The sequence below is a fragment of the Marmota monax genome, unplaced genomic scaffold (genome assembly GCF_021218885.2).
Source record: "Marmota monax isolate L192 unplaced genomic scaffold, Marmota_monax_Labrador192_F-V1.1 WCK01_AAM20220418_F8-fsc01103, whole genome shotgun sequence".
NCBI lineage: Eukaryota > Metazoa > Chordata > Mammalia > Rodentia > Sciuridae > Marmota > Marmota monax.
The window spans coordinates 25902-44569 of NW_026692416.1; the positions used below are offsets into that span (position 1 = coordinate 25902).

The 18668-nt window shown below is 46.3% G+C and overlaps 1 long non-coding RNA gene across 18 annotated transcripts in view; it reads right to left on the reverse strand.

The window, feature by feature from the left end:
- Positions 1-5030: 5030 nt before the first annotated feature.
- The window catches only part of LOC124091559 (uncharacterized), a 66507-nt gene continuing 52869 nt past the window's right edge, over positions 5031-18668 (reverse strand). For 16 of the 18 annotated variants that reach the window (XR_009226661.1, XR_009226657.1, XR_009226651.1 and 13 more), the window contains 4 exons: positions 15278-15468; positions 14608-14658; positions 8431-13544; positions 5031-6874 (listed from right to left, as the gene is read on the reverse strand). This is a non-coding gene — a long non-coding RNA (uncharacterized LOC124091559). The remainder of the gene's footprint in view (positions 6875-8430; positions 13545-14607; positions 14659-15277; positions 15469-18668) is intronic. The other 2 variants (XR_009226662.1, XR_009226666.1) reach the window with 2 other exon arrangements.

An 18668-nucleotide genomic window follows, 5' to 3' on the forward strand; every position in this document is an offset into this window, starting at 1 on the left:
TGCCTTAATTGCATCTGCAGCAATTTGTACGTATACGCCAGGATCATATGCAATTTGTTGCTGCTGATCCTCATAAGGTCCCTTTCCTAACAACATATCTAGATTTCTCTGAGGATAACCAGCTGCTGCATTTCGCCTAGCCGTCTCCTTGCAAAATTCCTCATTGGCAACCTTCCATAACAGGTATTGTCCTCCATTTAGCACAGCTTTACACATATTAGCCCAATCTGCTGGCGTCATGTTCAAGTTGTTAATGGATTCGACCAAGCTTACAGTGAAGGGTGCTTGAGGACCATAGGTTGTTACAGCCTCTTTTAGCTGCTTCACTGTTTTGAAATTTAAAACTTGGTAAAATCGCTGCCCTCCTGCCTCAAATACAGGGCATGTTAATATTTGAGATCTTGTCTCAGGATCCCAACTATCAACTGCGGGGGTTGGGGACCTCCCAGCATATGGAGGTGGCCTTGTTAGTTGGACACTTACGTCCTCTGGTGATAGAAAGGTGTTAGTAGCAGTCTCCTGTTGTAACTTTCCCCTGATGGCTTTTTCTGTTTTACACTTTCTTTCTCTGTCTGACTAGCTTGAGAGGCCTTCTCTTTTACTTGAATCTTTTCCTCTGTCTGACTAACTGAGAGACCTTCTCTTTTACTTGAATCATTATGTCTTCTCCTTCCTCTACCATTGTCTGAACTGAAGGCTTTGGACTAAGCAAACAAGATACGAATGTCCACAATGGCAATGTGCCAACTGGCAGAGTCCCTGGGCTTTTCTTTTCTATTCTTTTTAAATCTTCACCATGATGGTTCCATTGTGATATATTTAACAACTCCTCCTTAAAAAGCCATGGGCTACATTTTTGTATTGTATCAACGTATGCCCTGACTGCTCTTGATTTTACTGGGATGCCTCCTTCCTCTAACAATTTACTTAACACTCTTTCAGTTTCTTTTTTACTAATTTCTGATCCCGTATTTCTACTATAATACAACCCAACAAGATGACGCCAAACAAAACCGAGACAGAATGAAATAAAAAGGGAACAACAAAAAGTCATTATAGCCTTTCTATCCTCCTGACATGGGCATCCGTCCTTTCTCCCTATCTGTTCCTCAGACGTAAATAGTTTTTCCTCAGATGTGAGCGGTTTTTCTTCCGTCTCACTCATCTCCAGGGACAGGCAACTTAAAACAAAAGTGAAGCAAAATAAAAGAGGAATCTTAAAATGGCTACCCATCCTCTCGCCCTGCCCTCAGGGGCGAGCAGTTTCACTTACCCTCAGTCGCTCCCCGTGCGAGCCACCAAACGCCGCAGTCTGGCTGGGCACAATCAGGAGCCACTTGTCAAAAGAAACTAACTTTATTTTTAGAACCACACACGCCAAACAAAACAGCCTCTCAGGAAAAACCCTCAGAGCCTCAACTGCCACCACCGGCTTTTCACAAGCCTCTCTCTCCCACACCAGCTTCTCTCCACCTCCCACAATCCTCCTGCTCTTGAGGCCGATTGGCTGGGTCACGTGGGCGGAGCCAAAAAAGTCCCCCAATGAGCAGCTCCGTGGTCTGAAAGGGCAGGGAAACAGCCCAATGAGCATCACCACAGAGGAGCCAATCAGCTAGATGTTGCTGGGGCTGCTGTGAGCCAATCATCAGCCAGCAGCTGGAAGTTTGCTGGAGCCCCTTTGGCTGTGGCTCTCAACAAGAAAGGGAGAAGGTGTTTGTTGGCTGGGTGGCAAGAAGGGGAAAAGTTAGGGTTTGGGGCACAGGCCTAGATGGTCATCCTGCCTCTTCACAGGTTGTATATTTCTTTTCCAGGTAGTTATCAAGTTCTGTGGGGTAGCAGGGAAGTTAAGCTTTAAACCTCAAAAAAGTCACTGGCTGATGGGGCTGGCTTTTCTGCATAGGTCCATTTTTGAATAGCTGGTTATAAATTTTCTTTGAGTGGATTCTGGAAAAACAACTTAAGCACTCTGTTACTTAGGAAGTGTATATTAGGGTTTCTTCTGGCCTTTGACATCTTCACTTCCATCCTATGGCCCCAGTGAAACCCGGGGCAGGATTCTGAAGCCAACAGTCTCACTGGACCAAATACCACAGCCTCCCTGGTCTTCTCCAGGTACTTAGAAGAGAATTTCCCTTTTTTAAGGAGTTAAATATATTCTTTAATTTAGGGTTAAGATAAATTGAGCAAAGTTGATGTGTAAAGAGCTTACAGAGACCCCACTCCTGTCTGGAACTTGTTGCCCCACAGGGACCATAGTCCTTCCTTGGGTAACAGAGGGGACACTGCCATCCCTGCCCAGGAAATAGTACCAATGTGTGTCCCAGAGCTCAGATTTATGCCTCAGCCCAGCTTGCAACCTGCCCCAAATGAAGTCTGTGGGTTCCCATGGATTCAGCAAAGAGGATTCCAATTAAGATCTGGTCTGAGAAGCCTGAGAGGAAGTGGCTGCTGGGATTTGCATTGGAGAAGAAACTGTCTTGGTTCTTCTCTGCCTTGCTCCTGTCCATGGAGACCTGTGACCAAGTTCTTCTTCTTCGAGAAGATTTTCCTGGCCTCAGTGCCCTGTCGACCTGCCCACCTGCCCATGCTGCTGGGCTGGCCCCGTCCAAAGGCCAAGGCTGAAGATAGTCAGGGGGACTGATGGGCTGTAGCAGTTCAAAATGTGGATGCCGATGCCTACCCAGGACTAGCTCCTCCTCTCCTTTCCAAAGCATTTCTTTTTTCTACATTTTGTTACATCACCAGATTCCCTCCAAGTTATGTGAACAGATGTAAACAGATGTCAAAGTGATATTGATTTAGTATGGATTTGTAAGAATGAACCCTTCATACTGCCCAACCTGCATCCCTAAAATATCCACCAGCCTTACAAAAGAGTGGTTAGCACTTTTGAAGCTGCTCTGGAACAGAAAAGGGAAGTAGCTCTTTATTCTAATGCCCTGCATGTCACTTAGCATGAAGTGCTTTTCTGCCTCTAGTGAGAAAATCATATCATGTTCCTCCTTCACTCTACTGAGATGGAGGATCACATTGATTTTCACATATTAAATCTTTCATTCTCGGATAAATGTATGTGTGTATGTATTTTCCCCTTGATACAATTATGTATAGCATTTCTGGGACCAGTGATAAAAAACACATTTGCTACACTGCACTTGATTTGCTAATGTTTAGTGAAGAATTTTGCACCCATGTTTATTAGAGTGGCCTAAAGTTCATGTGAAATAAGGAATGTCCTTTTTCAGTACCCTGGAGAATTTTGTGTAAGAATGAAATTATTTGCTCCTTAGACGTTTGATAAAACTTGCTGGTGAAACCATTTGAGCCTAATGATTTCTGTGTGAAGAGATTTTTAAGTTCCCGTTGGAAGTATGGTCTAGAACTGGGGACCCACATTCTGGAATCCCGTTATCACCCCACATTTCTGAAAGGAAGTGTATGCCTGGGCAGAACATGGGCTCCTTCCTACCTGGATTGACCTAGCTACTCCACTGGTGCATGTTCCTCCTGCTGATAACAAGCTGACACAGAGTCCTGGAGATGGCAGAGTTGCTCACAAACACTAGCAGAAACATGGTGGTTCACAGGAGTAAATACACATTCCAAATGTAAATGTTCTTTCCCTATTCATAAAGCTTCTGCTACTATCACCACTCATGGATTCATAGGATGCCTTGTTTATTGCCATAAAACTTTAGCTCCAAACAAGGAACTCATCTTACTGCAATGGTACACCAAGATGCAAGTCATTAGGGTTGACAAGGGACTCCAGGAGAGTGGGGAGTTGAACCTCCAAACCTCAGTGCTTGTGTTCCAAAAAAAGAGAAATTACAGACTCAAAAAGCCATGCAGGAGAGCTTCATTATAAGTAAAAGTAGAGTAAGGCTCAAACAAAGAGCACTCCTGAGTGGGTCTTCTCCCAGCCGAGAACGACAAATGGAACAATGCTGTCTCCAAATGGATTGGTGTTTTAGGGGTGCCTTGAGAACTGGGGTCCACCTTCAGCACTATTTGACAATCAGGGTTCAACTCCTTCATGTCAGGTGGTAGAGTTTTGGGCTCTAGTTGGTCCTTTCCAGAACTGTCATGGTGTCCACCTAGGGAGGGGAGTGTTATTTACGAGTCAATCCTATGTTAATGTGAGAATTGGGACACCTGTGGCCATCAATTCTAGCTTTACAATGACCTCAACTGACCCTGTCAAGAGTTAGGAATAGCCCCCATTAAATCTTTGATGTATTTCTTATTTGGCTCCTTTTGTTCTCTTTATTTGTATACTTGTCGTTTTCCTGCATTATCTGAGTACCCACTTGCCTTAAAATTAATTTAAAGAAAACCTTAAAAGTAACTTAAGGAAAACCCATGACCTTGCCCTGATATTGGCTTGCATTTCATTTCTCACAATTCACTGCTGCTTAACATCTCTCACCCTTTGAAACTGGCAGGCTGCATGGCAGATGAACAGGAGTGCCCCTGCCTTCCACAGGGACCACACAGGAAAGCAGGTAGAGGGCAGTCACATAGGCAGCTTTGGCAGGGTGCGCCACTCCTCAGCTATAGACCAGCCAGACTTCGTTAAACTTCATAAATTTCATCACGGATCTTCAACAGCCCCATGGCACATTGGACAAATATTCTCACAGATGAGAGATTAAAGCAGAGCACAGCAGTCAAGGTGCCCCAACATGAGAAAGTAAGGGGGCAGGAATGCAGGTCCCACCCCCCTGGGTCAGGGCTCCTATCTACTAGGTGGCAAAGAACTAGGCACACATGGGCACTTCCCTGGTCAGGCACCACGCTGTGGCTTCACCAGACTGAGGTTCTAATGGAGTTGGTGTCTGCTGCAAAGCTTTAATTCAACAAGTTAGCTTTAACAGGAAAGCAAAAATTCTAATCACCAAAATATCCCCTTAACTAACAATGTTACTGTACAAAATTCTGATTTATTTTCAGATTTAAAAAAATGTAATCACATCATTAAATATTATTACAGCATAATATCAGAAACAACCCCAAATGCAAACATGACATTCAATTTCTCACAAAACATGTTTATTCAGATGTATCATTTCTATACTTTACAGGGTATATCATAGCAATACAATATATGTATACAAGTTTCATCATGCAACACTGAATCTCCCCCCAGGAGGTCACTATAGTGTAATCTCCCTTTAGTTTTTTGTGATTAATATCTTTGGATAGAATTCATACTGTGGCAGAGCCAGAGAGACTGTCTCTGAGTGTCCTTCAAGAATGGGGACATTCTAGCATTTCAAGCAGGTATTGATGTAGGACAGAGGAGGCTGGACACTTGAGAAATGTGCAGGAACAAGGTTTATTTAAGCTGGTGTAATCCAGAGGGGCTAATGCCAAAAAATCCCTGGACCCCAGGTATGGAAGCTCTCTGGGACTTCTACTCAGTGAATGGTTACACAACACAATGGCTAACATAATAGTTACTTTTTCTTCCATGTTCTTAGATTGGACAGAGGTTTCACAAGATTTAACTTTTGTACATCAACAAGTTTGATTGCTGACATAACTTTTTTTTAAAATTGTAGATGGGCACAATACCTTATTTTATTTTTATGTGGTGTAAGAATCAAACCCAGTGCCTCACACCTGCTAGGTAAGTGTTCTAACACTGAGCCACAACCCCAGCCCTGCAGACCTAACTTTTACAAGAAAGAGAAACCTGACCTTTACAATAAAGAGGAGCTAAACCACAATGAGCTCTCTAGAAATCCTGTTGACTTCAAAAAAAAAAAAAAAAATCTTGTTTACTAGGAGAAAGGCTTATATATTCCAATTAAGGTGGGGATCTTTTGGACACTACATCATTTGGAGTATTTGTGATACATCGTTACCCCCTCTATGCTCATTATTTAACCCTTTAAATCAAAAAACATCATCTTCTAGGCTTAAAATTTTATATAATGCCATAATCTTAATTTCTCCCTCCGTGTTTCCCTCCTCCCACCCTCCCCCCTCTAACAGCTGCTTCTATGGTTGACCCAATAGTTTCATTGTAAAGGGGAGACAAATATGAAAGCAATAAACAATAGCATCATCCATACTATGTCAATTAAACTTTTGAATCCACCAAGAATAGAAAAACCATCCTCCAAAGAGTGAGCTTGGTTCCCAAGCCTTAATGCCCTTTCAGGTTTGAACTAGTACATGTGCTAGTTGGCTTTTTTTTTCAATTTAATTAATAAGTTTAAATTTTATACAAGAAAAATGTATATATTTTTATGACCATTAAAGTGTCTAAACTTCCTTTTAAGCCTTAGACCTTTATGAATTTTTTTTCAATTAGTTATATTTAACAGCAGAATGCATTTTGACTATTAAACACAAATGGAGGCAACTTTTCATTTCTCTGGTTAGACACAGTGCACAGTCACCCCATTCCTGCAATCATACATGTACATAGATTAATACAATCCACCTCATTCCACCATCCTTCCCACTCCCATATCCCCTCCCCTCCCACACTCCCCTCAGCCCAATCCAAAGTCCCTCCCATCTTCCCTTGCCCCGCCCCCCATTATGGGTTAGCTATGTGTTTGGTGGTTGTCAGTCCTGTAGTAAAGACCAAGGAGAGGACTGTGTATATGACAGAAGTAAGGGGTGGCAATGCACCACAGTATGAGAGCCCTCTTACAGGATGAAACAGTCCATTTGTCCTGTTGCTTAGTTTATTTTCCTCCTTGCATTGATCAGCCAGCCCTCAAGTGGCTGAAGCAGGGCTGCTGTTTCCTCAGGCTTTGGTGGGTGCAGGCTAGCCAGCTTCCAGGGTGACCAGAGCAGGGCTAGTGTCCTTCTGATCCTCAAGCTTCTCTGGTGTTTCCTTCTTCCTGATGGTCAGCTGAAGGGGAGCAAAAGAATGTATATGAGATTCTATTACAGACAGTCTAAAAACAAACCAAAAAGAACAAAATATTACATAATACATCATGTATATGTGTGCGAGTATATATATGTGTATGTGTGTGTGTGTGTGTATACACACACACACACACACATACATTTGGTGATGCTGTAAAGAGGAGTAAAAAAGTTGTGGACACTGCTCCCTGTGTGTGCGTCAGAGGTGGGGGATATCCTGGAAAGTTTGAACTACATAGATTTATCTCAATGTAACTTTAAACAAATTTGAAAACAGCTTTTAATTCCATGAGCCTGACCCCACATTTCATGCTTTGGTTTATGACCTTCCATATATTATTATTTCCTCTAAAAACGTGATGTAAATTTCAACTCCCTACCTCACAGGTCAGTTGTCATCCAAAGGTGCACTTCTAGGTGTGTCACCTTTAGTCTGAGAATATATTTCTGCATGGAAATATTGCTGAATGCCTACCTGGCTCCCAAGGTGAGGTCGTGCAGAACAACTTGATTTGCCCATGGCTTATTGTCGGGAGCTGCCTTGGATGCAGACGCCTTTAAGCCCTGATGCACCGGGTTCTGAACAATTACTGCATTCAGTCTGGCAGGGCAGTGCCAGGTTGCAGTAATGTGGCGTCACCCCAGCTCAGATAACAAGGCATGGCTCCAGGTGTAGGCATCACCCACTGGGGTTGAGTTACACTCATCTGTTCCCTTGTATTCCGACCCCTTTGCCCTTTTTAGGATAAAATGTTCTATGGAAACTCCCCTTGTGTGTCTCCTATGTAAAAATAAAGAATTCCAGTGGCTCTATGTCTTTCCATGGGCCCTTACGTTCACAGAGCCAACCCTGGATTATTGAAAAGGTACTTCTGTGTGGTTGTGTGCCTTCTTTGTCATTTTCTTAAGTTATTGGAATAGTCAGATTTATGAACTACGAATTAGGTCTCCAGCTATGACAGATGGTGATAGCTTATCATCCTCACCATCTTTGTTTTACCAGATGCAAAACCAAGGTTGTACCTAGTTCTGGACCCTGGACAAGGTCACCCAGTTAAAAGGGATGTGAATTCAGCTCTACCAACTCTGATGCCTTTGCCTCTCCCCACACTACCCTTTGCAAGACAAAACTAGGTAACATATTTTTCCTTTCTTGATAATCTCATGGAAGAAGCCAATGTCAGACTAAGTTTGGTAGTTCTAGGAGGGTATTTTCCCAAGAGGGGGCTTTTCCCCAAGTCCAGGTGGGTGGAGTCTGTCCAGTCTGGCTCATACCACTGCCCAGAGCCCAAGAGCCCAGATGGCTTTCTCTGGAATCCAGAGTCCCCTTCAGAGAGGAGTGTGAGGGTGAGTTAGGAAGCTGCTTCCAGGCTGGGCTCCCAGAGCAGCCAGAGATCCCTCTCCAGCTTGCCCCACAGGGTCAAGGTCCAGAGGAGGCCAGTAGCTCCACCCTTGCCCCCTCACCAGCAGGCTGGACCCACCTAGCCCCGCCCACTGCCTGCTGTGAGGACTGCAACCTTTGTTTAAAGTACTCACTTATTTTCCTTGGATGAGTTCCCTGAGTCAGCACAACTCCTGCTCAAGGGCCCAGAAGGACTGGTGGGTGGTCCTGGGGGAGGAAAGGCAGGCGGCAAGCGGTGGGCACTGATGAGGCGACTGCGATGGAGACTGCCCAACTTCCCAGCTTCTGTGGTCTTGGGCAGCACAGCAGCATCTTTGGGATGGAATCACTGAAGAGGCCTCATGGAGTGGTAGCATCTGGTGGCAGCAGCAGCAACATGTAGCTGCTTCAGGCGTAGGGCATCAGGCGAGGGAGGTCCGGAGTTGAGAGTTGGCATGGGGGTGGCAACAGCTGAGGTGTTGGCATCCAGCTGCAGTTTGGGAGATCCCTTGCTGCATACTCACAGCGGTGGTGGCAGCAGAAGAGTCCAGAAGCTGCTGTGGTGACAACAGAGGGATGTTGCCATGATCATTTCTGTCCTGCAGTGCCACAGGAGTCTGACTGCAGTGGGTGAAGTGGGCATCCAGTGCTGAGTATCGCTGTCTTGCGTCCATGATGGAGTCTGGTGGTGGCAGCAGCAACATGCAGCTTCATCCGGGAGCCGGCATGGGGCACTGGAGTCAGGCATCATGGCGGGGGGTGAAGGGCATTGACGTTGGGCCCTTGGTGGGCAGCATCATAGTCCAGCTGGGGTTTGGGAGTTTGGTTGCTGCACGGTGGCGGCAGCACCAGTAGAGTCTGGAAACGGGGCTGAGGACACAGAGGCGTCCAGTGGTGAGCATCTTCATCCTGCTGGGGTAACAGGAATCCTGCTGCAGTGGCATCTGGCGACCATGTGGGGAGTCCGGTGGCTACAGTGAAGAGCTCCAGGCTGGTGGCGGCAGCGAGGGCGCAGGGCAGTGAGCCTCAGAGTGGAAGGGCGACGAGAGGCTGGAATGGCCTCTGCAGTGGCTGTTCCAGGCCCTGGGTCTTGGTCCTGGCTGATCGGCCTGTTCAGGAAGCAGCACGAGGGGGGTGGCAATACCCAGGCAGCTGCTGAGGACCTTAGGCTGCCCACACCTGCCTCGCCTGGCACTGGCCATGAGCCCACCGGGTGGCTGCTCGCCCCATCCCCGATGTGGCCTCTGCAGGGGAACTAGGCCATCTGCCAGGTGGGGCAGCCTTGGGAGAGGACCCCCACCTTCCTCAGAGACATCCCACCTGGGCTGTGGGGGGAGAGAGCAGAGGAACTAGGACCTCTTCATCCTCAAAGTGCATTTCTGATTGGAAGCATTTCCTCTCAGAACTGGAACAGGACAAGGATGCCCTCTCTCACCTTCTACTCTACATAGTCCCTGATACTCTAGCCAGAGTTTAAACTATACTGCTGTTTAAACTCCACTACAGCTTAGACTACACGACAGAGCTGTAGATGAAAGAAATTAAAGGGATAGGAATAGGGGAAGAAGAACTCAAACTATCCCTATTTGCTGATGACATGATTCTACACATAGAGGATCCAAAAAAAACTCCACCAGAAAACTTCTAATATTAACAAATTCAGCAATGTCACAGGATATGAAATCAATATTCATAAATCAAATGCATTTCTATCTATTAGTGATGAACCCTCTGAAAGAGAAATTAGGAAAACTATCCCATTCACAATAGCCTCAAAAATGAAATATTTGGGTATAAATTTAACAAAAGAGATGAAAGACCTATACAATGAAAACTAAAGAAAGAAATTGAAAAGACTTTCAAAGATGGCGGACCAGAGGGAAGCAGCATCTGTGTTGCTCTGTGATCCAGATCTCTCCTAGTAGGAATTCTGCATCTCTTGAGAGTGTTAGAGGCCCCTTTACAGCTTCTCTCTACAGAAATGACCAGCGCTGTGACCTCGCGCAGGACTCAGGGCCTCAGTGTCCGAGCAGGACCCAAAGCCAAAGTTGCAGTTCACTTAAGACTTGGCCAGCGCCTTAGCAGAACCACCTACCAACACATCTGCAGAAGGCCGAGACTCACTCCACTCCCATGCAGGTCACTCAGCTGCTACCTCCCCACAGCACAAGGCCATCGGTTCCCCTGACATCACCAGACACCCGGCTCTGGAAGCACACCCACTACATCTTGGAAAGCATTCCTTGCCATTTTGAGGTGGGCGTGGCTATCGGATCCCTCCCCTTTTGAGCAGGTACCTGATTCCAATTCCTCCCTCATGGAATTAATATTGTCAAAATGGCCACACTATCATAAACCTTATACAGATTTAATGTGATTCCAATTAAAATCCCAATAACATTCCTCATAGAAATAGAAAAAGTAATCATGAAATTCATTTGGAAAAATAGACACAGAGAAATCCTTATTGACAAAGCAATCCTTAGCAAAAAGAGTGAAGTAGGAGACATCACAATATCAAACCTTAAACTACTACAGATCTGTAGTAACAAAAACGGCATGCTATTGGCACCAAAATACACATGTAGACCAATGGTACAAAATAGAAGATACAGAGAAAAACCCACATAAATGTAGTTATCTCATTCTTGACAAAGGTGCCGAAAACATACATTAGCTAAAGGATAGCCTCTTCAACAATGGTGCTGGGGAAACTGTAAATCCATATGTAGCAGACTGAAATTAAACCACGATCTCTCACCTTGCACAAACACTCAGAGTAGATCAAGGACCTAGGAATTAGACCAGAGACCCTGTACTTAAGAAATAAAATCAAGAATTAATAATGGGATGGATTCAAACTTAAAAGCTTCTTCTCAGCAAAGGAAACAATAATATGAAGAGAGAGCTCACAGAGTGGGAGAACATCTTTACTACACGCACATTAGATAAAACACTAATTTCCAGGATATATAAAAAACTCAAAAACGTCAACATCCAAAGAATAAATACCCCAATCAATAAATGGGCTAAGGAAATGGGCAGACACTTCACAGAAGAAGATACACAGTCGATCAACAAATATATGAAAATATGTTCAACTTCACCAGAAATTAGAGAAATGCAAATCAAAACTACTCTAAGACAATCTTACTCCAGCCAGAATGGCAGTTAACAAGAATACAAGCAACTGCCGCAGTCTGGCGGCAGTTATGTAAATGAAAAAAGCTAATCCTCAAAAACAACAGGCTGAATGTTCTCCCTGATAAGTGGATGCTGATCCATAATGAGGGGGGCAAGGGAAGAATGGAGGAACTTGGGGCAAAGGGGAAGGATAGGAGGGACAGGCATGGGGTAGGAAAGAGGGTGGAATGAGAGGGATATCATTACCCTAGGTACATGCAGGACTGCACATATGGTGCAACTCTACATCGTGTTCTACCAGAGAAATGAAAAGCTGTGCTCCATTTCTGTACAATGAACCAAAGTGAATTCTGCTGTTATGTACAACTAATTACAGCTAATTAATTTTTTTAAAGTACATTTCTGTGTCTAAGGGTGGCAGAAGACCAAGACCAAGGACAGCACGTCTTGGGGTTCCCTCTGCCATCTATGCCCTCCACCCTTGTCCCGCCCCAGGGATGCGTTTTGAGGGGGAGGATTTGTAGCCCCACCCCCCACTGCCTCTGCTCTCAGTGGCCACAGCCCAGGAGAGATGTCGCTGGGGAGGGTGGGTGTCCTCTTTAAAGGCTGCCCCGGCTGGCAGCGGGCCTACTTCCCCCGCAGAGGCCGCAACCCAGGGAGGGGCAGGGCGAACTCGGGGTGGGGCGAGCTGCCACCCGGGGGGCTCAGTGCCGGTGCCAGGCGCCGCCTGCGTGCTCAGCATAAGGTCCTCAGAGGCTGTGTGGGTACCGCCGCCTGCCGTGTCCTGCTTCCTGAGCAGGCAGGCCCTGCCAGGAGCAAGACAAGTGGCCTGGGGCAGCCACAGCACAGGGCACCCCATCCTCTGGTCGCCCTCTGACTCTGAGGCCCGCTGCCCTACGCTGTCGCTGTCGCCACAGCCAGTGCTCCACACTGTGGCCACTGGAGTCCCGACCTGGCCACCAGAAATGCTGCCAACACCTCCACTGCACTGGAAGCAGACTCCCGCCACCGCCAATGGATGAGGATGCTCCTATTTGGACGCCTATTTCCATGCAGCCACCGATTCAACTGGACTCCCCAAAGGGCCTTAGGGCGCCTAGGCTCCCTGATGAACGACCTGCCCGCAGAGGGATGCCGCTGGTTGCTGGGAACCTCCAATGTGGAACCCTAATGTGGAACGTTGAGGGTGGCTGCTCTTCACTTCCACACTGCAACTGGACTCCTCCACAGGTGGCGCCTACACCTCCAGGCTTGGGGAGGGTGTGGGCACCCCATTTTATCTGTGCCACCTGTTCATCCTGCCAGGGGATTAATTCACTAATTGGCTTTAGGCTCTCATAACAGGATCATTTCCCCTCTAAACCTTCTTGCATTGTCTCACCCATGAGCTTTTGGGGGACACCGAGAAACTCAACCATATCGCGTCTTCATCAGATAGCTTAGCAAGATCTTCTTCATGACTTGCTGTAGCTTCTACATCAGCAATTGCTGCTTCACCCTGCACTTGTCTTATATGGAGATGGGCCGCTTGCTTCGAACATCATGAACCAAATTCTGCCACCTTCAGACTTCTTCTGGAGCTTTCTCCCTTCTCTTGGCATCAGAAAAATCTAATGTTTTGGCCTTATCTGGATGCGGTTTTGGCTTAAGGGAACGTGGCTTGTTTCACCTGTTCTCCAGACTATGAAAACTTTATCCCTATCAGCTGTTTTGCTTTCTTATCATTCACCTATGCCCTGGAGCAGCACTTTAATTTTCTTTATGAACATTTCCCTTGCATTCTCATTGGGACTAATTATTCAAGAGGCACAGCTTTTTTTTTTTCTTTTCTTTCTTTCTTTCTTCTTTTAATAGTTTTAGATCAACAGCATGCCTTTCTTTGTTTAGTTGTTTTGTTTTGTTTTGTTTTGTTTTTTGTAGTGCTAAGGATTGAACTCAGTGCCTCATACATTCTAGGCAAGCACTCTGCCACTGAGCTACAGCCCAGCCCAAGGCACAGCTTTCTATTTGGAATGCAAAACTTGGAACTCTTCCTTTTATTCCAACTCTTCAGTCCATTACAGAGTAATTAACTGGTCTAACTTCAATATTGTTAGACCAGTTAATTACTCTGGTGAGTCATGATCTGTGGAGCAATAAGAAGACACAGATTAAGTTTGCTGTCTTATATGAACAGGGTTTGTAGTGTCACATGACATCTAACCCAGTTAACGTCACAGAACACAGTAGGGGATAAAATGCCCTGAAATCCTCACCACCCTTTAGGCAGTCATCTCGGCTCCATGCACAGGGGCCCCACAGGACCCCTGTGCTCTAAGGGGGCTCTCCATCTTCAGCTACTCAGTGCTGGGGGTGGCACAGCCTGGTGAATGGATTGAGCACTATTGTGTCAACATAAATGTTTGTTACTAAAATACTTACAATGCCATCCCAGACATTTAAAAAAAACCACCATCACAAAAAATAAAATAGACAGTTTTAGTGGGAGGAGGCGGATAGCTGTGGTGGGGCATCTGGCACAATGCGCAGGTGCTCACACGTGGGAGGTGCCCTCAAGGACTTTAGAACTAGGGCAGCGAGAAAACATTCTAGGAGAAGTGGAGGCTTCTGGTCTAATCGTTTCTTGACCCCCTGCCTCTGGCATTTGTGTGTGTGTGAATTTTATGTAGCTGCCAGGGAAGATGGCTGACTTTGAAAGAATGGGATGGCAGCTTGGGTCACCACCTGTACCAACTGGAAGATAATGATGTAAAGGGCCTCTCCTTCAGCTGGAACCTCCCAAGGCCCCCTGCATGGGGAGCTTCCCAGAGAGTGTCCAAGCAGGTCACATGCAGCAGAGCAAAGGGGGCAAAACTGTGAGGCACATGTGTGGGTAGGATTCTCCCCTCACTTTCTGTCCAGTCTCTATACAAAAAAAACATGGGCAATCCAGGCTGGGATTGGCTGTGCTGGAGAGGGATCCTCACAGGGCCTGGCTCTGAGGCTCCAGCCACGCCTCTCTTCCTTGGGTACCCAGAATCCCACCACAGCTTGCTTTGTTCCTTCTACAGAGTAAGCCCCAGACCTCTGTCCTCTGCTGGGAAACAACAGGGTAGACCCTGAGGTCTGCCCAGCCATCCTCTACAACAGCCCCCCAAGTGACCACTCTGGAGACAGCAGCCCTCCCTCTTGGCCCAAAGACCACTCACTTCTTGTCTTGAAGGTACTCCTCCTCAACATATGGCTGGAGGCGTCCATACCTAGAGAATACCAGGAGGCTGTGACCTCTAATATCCTGTGTCCCTCATCTGTCGAGATGCCTGGTGGACTTGACTAACTTACTGACAATAACGGGAGCTCAGGAGGGCTGGGAGAGTTTGTCTGCACTGATTCCTAAATGATAGGCCAAGTGCCTGCCAAAGGTAGGTGCTTCATATATATTTGAGCCATGAATGAACCCACCCACCTGCTGCCTGGCTACCTCAGGGCCAGGACCCTCTCAGTTGACCCCAGGGGTCCCTGTTCTGTCTACAGGCAGGTTGGAACCCTCCCAGATGCAACCCACAGACTCCTTCCCAAATGTGGAAACTGCTTTTCCTGAGGCCTCAGAAGAGTGAGGTCTGAGGCAGAGAACTTCCTCTCAGGGAGGGGACAGGCCCCCAGGGAAAGGCCAGAGCCATCGCCAGCCTGTGTCCCAGGACCACTCTGAGGCAAACACTCCTAGGGCTCATCCTACTTGGATTTCTAAACACCCAGGCAGAGTTCTCCTCTGAAAAACCCTACTTTCCTCAGAGCTGACGGAGGTTCAGAGTGATGCCCGGCATTCCCAACACCAGGCCAGGAGATGGCCATGGGCCAGGGCTTGGAGGTCATACACACCTTTTACCCAGCAGCTCCAGAGCCTTCTGGGTACTGGCCAAATCTTGGTACAAATACAAAACCCCATGGACATAGGGGGTGTTCCCCTGCTGCAGGGCAGGCACCAGGCCGTCCTCGAGCTCCCAGAGAAGTACTGTGAGGGTTTCCACAAGACAGGACACATCCACTGATGAGCCTTGGTCATCTTCTCCCTAGGATGGGCAATCAAAGAGGGACATTTCAACAGGAAAACGGTAGCCATTTGCAAAAGGAATCACTGCCATACGTCAGGGGAAATCAAAATATTTTCCCTCCATATTCTCAGGAGACATCACACACACACACACACACACACACACACACACACACACAAACCTGGTGAGATCTGGCACTTTTGAAAGGGGAATCTGAATGTGGGTTAAACTATGGACACCTGTGGTGCCCTGTCCTGTCTCACTTCTGGTCTCCTTGGGAAAAATTGCCAGAGTCGTTGGGACACAGCGCTGACCCAGCACCTCCACACTCAGGAAAAGCCCTGAGGCTTAAGCACCCACAGATCTGTAGACAACAAGAACTCATGGCTCTGGGCTTGCTGTCTCAACACCAGTGAGCAGACTGGGACTGTTTGTGGACTGTGAGTGCCTAGCTACCAGGGTTCCAAGTTCTGTGAGTTCCATGGCCAAGGAAGTGAGGTCACTGTCTCAGGAAGTCCTTTGCTGAGTCCCTTTCTTACACAAGATGGTTCCAATGGCCCACTGGGCTGCAGTCTTCCCATGACATAGGCACAGGTGGACCCAGTTACACCAACACACCCTGGATCAGGCCCTCAGACAGGCCCGGGTGGAGCCAGCTCCCTTGGTTTGGGGAGACAGAGCTTGGTTGAGACCCTTCCCCTTCTTGTGGGTATGTGTGTGGCCCTGAGGAAGTCATTGTGCCTTGCAGGGCCTCCATAGCTTCTCAACATGTTCCCAGGGGTCATTCTAGCATCTGCTTTAGAGGTTGTCATCAGGGACATGTGCCCACACATACATGGACTCCCTGAGAAACCCTAATCCAGGAGTCATGCGTCTCTAATGCACAAATATACAGATAACATGACATAGGAAGTTAAGGGACAAAGGATGACATCCAACTTTACCATGACCTGAGTCCCACAGTGACAGAGGGAAAGTCAGCTCCTCTCTTGGCCATGGTCCCCACTCTGCACCACTGGAGGGTTATTTTCAGAGATAGCCTCCCCTTTGCCATAGAATTCTAATTCCTGTGCGAAATCAAATTGCCCCAATGTCTCTTCCGATCGTATGATGGGGTACACTACAGGGGATTTCAAACACCACAGCATCCTGTGCCCAAAGCCTGTAGCTCCCTCCTCTCTCAGTGGATCCACATCAGCATCTGGTTTCTAAGAAACAGAAATCAACAAGCCTCATGGGGTATCACTTCCAAGTTTGAGTCACGGGAAGTCTAACTTAGTCTGGCTCCACAGGCCCACAGCAGAGGGCACTGCTGAAATTCCAGAGGTTTGTGGGGAAAGTTGGTGGGGCAGCAGGCAGAGACCTGAGGACCCCATGAAATGGCAAGGAGCTGGCATTTCTGTGCCTCTGTTTCTACACGCCTCCCATAGGTGAAAATGCTAGGGCTAAAAAATTCACTGATGCACAAAACATATAAGAAGCAAGGATGGTGTGGAATGGCCAAGAATTTCTTCCATAGCATGGCCACGACCACGGAAACGGACTTCTCTATCTCCATGTCTTTAGGGAAAGGCAAAGCCACTCGCTTTTGTTTTGTGTGCAGTTTAAAGCAACAGTTTCCTCCTATTCTTCCAACTAAACTTTGGAGGCAAGATCCCAGTAGTATGAACAAAGAAGCATCTCAGAGGCAATAGTACTCAATAGCTGAGGCTACTGGAGCAGAGAGAAAGACAGACAATTCAGCTTTGAGGTCTGGAAAGGGAATAGGAGACCAGTCCCTGCAGGGGACACTCACAAACCGAATGCATGTTCACTGAGCGCCCTGTGCTCACTGTTGAATGGAACATGAGGAGCTGATGTCTTTCCATCTCCTAAGGAACTTCCAGATTTAGCTAGCCATCCCAGGAGACTCAGGACCATCATCCTTGTGCACACAGAGCTAAGTGGCTGCTCATTACCTTCCCACCAAAGGTGAGAGGCAGGTGATGCTAAGTTCTTTGAACTGATACTGAATTGAGAAATATTTTAATCGTATATGCTCTCCTGAAAATACCAGTAAATTCACCAGGTTCAAATTACTATAAGAAAGAACTAAAGGGGAGAAGATATATTAAGCAAAGATATGACAAGAATTCAACTTCCAAATGACCTAAATGCACTTGCAGCTTCTGTGCTATTTCAAGTTGCTTATAATACATAGCAGGTTTCATATGTGCTGATGGTGCCTTACAGGCTCCTGGCCTAACAGGAGAGGCTTTCCTCACACTAGAGCAGCTTCATCAAGCATCTGGATTTACACAGCTGCAAATTTTGAAAAGTAACACTAAATGATATCTCTCAAGATAAAGATGTCTGCTCAAACACAAATATTAAAACTAGATAAAATTCTACTAGAATACAAAAATGTAGAAACTACGATGACATAACAAAATATTTATTAAACTCTAAGCATGTTATTTATTGACCCCCAAACAAATATTCCTATAGCATTTCTAAAAGACATCATCCTTATTCTTCCTTGAATTGCTTCTATCCATCAGAAAGATGTCATGTTCTTAAGGCTGGTTGATTTATTCCCTTCAAATGTGAATAAAAACCCAAATCTCAAAATTCCACAAAACCATTTATAAGAAGGGAAAATGTCCTTCATCCAATTCACAAGGCAGCTGAAAAAAATCCCAATAAAACCAGAAACAGCCTATTAGAAGGTTTCATAAGAATTGCAATTAGCTATACAATGATATACAGAAACCAGTTTTTTAAACACTTGAAAGTGCTCCTCAGCCACATCAGAAGCAACTAAGATATTTATTTACCACCTATTAACTCAGTTTCCACAAGGAAAAAAAAATCTTCCTCATGCTAAACACAATAGATGAAGGAAATGCAGTGTCAAAGAACAGCTCTCTTTGGTCATCAGCTCTGCGCTTCCCAGTTCACACTGAGGTTGACTTTCATCTTGCTCACATGGACCAGGACACTTAATTAACACACAGTCAGGGAGCCTGCCCTAGAAGGCTACTACTCCCCAGAGACTAGTACATGTGCTCCTTTGGCTTTCCTGACACTAACAGGTTATGAACATCCTTTCTTCTTAAAGAATAGGCTGATGGGGCTGGGGTTTGGGTCAGTGGTAGAGTGCTTGCCTAGCATGTGTGAGGCACTGGGCTCAATTTTCAGCAGCACATATAAATAAATAAAATAAAGGTCCATTGACA